Below are 1,517 nucleotides of genomic sequence, written 5' to 3' on the forward strand. Positions count from 1 at the left end.
AACTGAGAAATTGGTAGAAGAGCCAAAGCATTTGGTTCAGGTTAGTACTCAGAAAAATACTCTATATTAAAATGGAGCCTTTTAGAAAGTCTATTTCTTTCTGCGATATAGAAGAAAGAGAATCTTCTGCTATAGAAAATCCCCTCAGAGATATGTTTGCATCTTGTTCTAGTCGTGTGTTAAACCAAGCCGAACTAGAATATGAAGAAACACAACCATCAGCAAGATGGAAACTTCCTAGCATTGTTGCATCAGAAGTTTATTCAGATCTGTCTGTGTTTCATTTAAAAGCTACTACTAGAATCAGTATTAAAGAGTCAATAAGCCAGATCCAAGAAAACTCTGATAGTGTACAGTCTATCCCTCTTCTTGATCTAAAACAATTACAAGCTGAAGCAAAGAGGCTTAAAAGCAAATATTTTGACTAGATCAAACTAAAATTAAAAAAAAACAAACGTAACAAAAATAATAATCATTGGAACTTTCCTGTTACAGAACATTCTAGGACCTTCGATGGAAAAGATTCACACTGGAAGCAGATTCTATAAGCTCAACAGAAGAACCCTAAGGCCAGGCCCATCTGTGAGCGCACACAACAGACCTTTGAAAGCTCATATTCCGCCAACCAAGTTCTCTGCGTCGGCCTCTCTGAACCCGGAAAGCGTTGGTCCTGAGCGCAAGCATAATCAGTCTAACACTGAAAAAATCAGACGTTCCGTGTACATGGAAAATCGGCCCACAAGAAGTGCAAGACCATAGCTCCTAGACAGTTTCTACAGAAGGAGAAGCAAGGCCATGGCTAACGATGGTAGTGTGGGTGCAACTGGTATGATCATCACGTTGGTCTATTTGGCCTTCTACGACCGGCCTTGTGCAAACTTCTTTACATGTGCATAGTGGTATCTGCTCCCAAAGTTGGTAGAACAGAGGATGAGAGGGATGAATAGGATTAATGATAGCAGGATTGTGGATCTTCAATCGAGTGAATATAAGATCAAGTTGATCATGGATGGATTGCTTGAGAGGAATAAGGCATGCCATGGTGTTTAAGGAATCTACAGATTCTATGGTGTTTAATCTTCAAATGAGGCATCAAGGAATAAATGGTGGGTCTTGAGACCTGCAAAAGCCACCAGCCACCCAATTTTTGTAGCACGGCTGTATAGGTGCAGAGTAATCGACAATGTGGATTTTGGATCAACCTAAGTAATGTCAATGTCAATTTATTGCTACTGAGTTCATAGGTTAGAGGTTAGTTGTGTAATGGTGTTAATTCATAACATTAGTTGTGCAATGTTTTTTGGTTAGTGGTCAACAAGGTGCTTTTTTCTATTTAATAGACAATTGAAGCCAGTGATTATGATTGATAATTGCTGCAGAGGAGACATAATTCATAAGGTTAGATGTGTGATAGTATTAATCCATAAGGATAATTGTGTTATGTTGTTTGGTTAGTGATTTGATAATTGTCTTATGTTGTTTGGTTAGTGATTTGTGTAGGAATATAATTTGTGTAA

The 1,517-nt window shown here is 38.3% G+C and overlaps 1 pseudogene; it reads left to right on the forward strand.

Annotated features, from left to right (window-relative positions):
- Positions 1-513: 513 nt before the first annotated feature.
- LOC149254024 (uncharacterized) lies at positions 514-1,050 on the forward strand (annotated as a pseudogene).
- Positions 1,051-1,517: the final 467 nt, after the last annotated feature.

The sequence above is a fragment of the Pinus tabuliformis genome, chromosome 7 (assembly GCF_031772625.1).
Source record: "Pinus tabuliformis cultivar Carrire ecotype Pingquan chromosome 7, CPIR1, whole genome shotgun sequence".
In the NCBI taxonomy this organism is placed as follows: Eukaryota; Viridiplantae; Streptophyta; class Pinopsida; order Pinales; family Pinaceae; genus Pinus; species Pinus tabuliformis.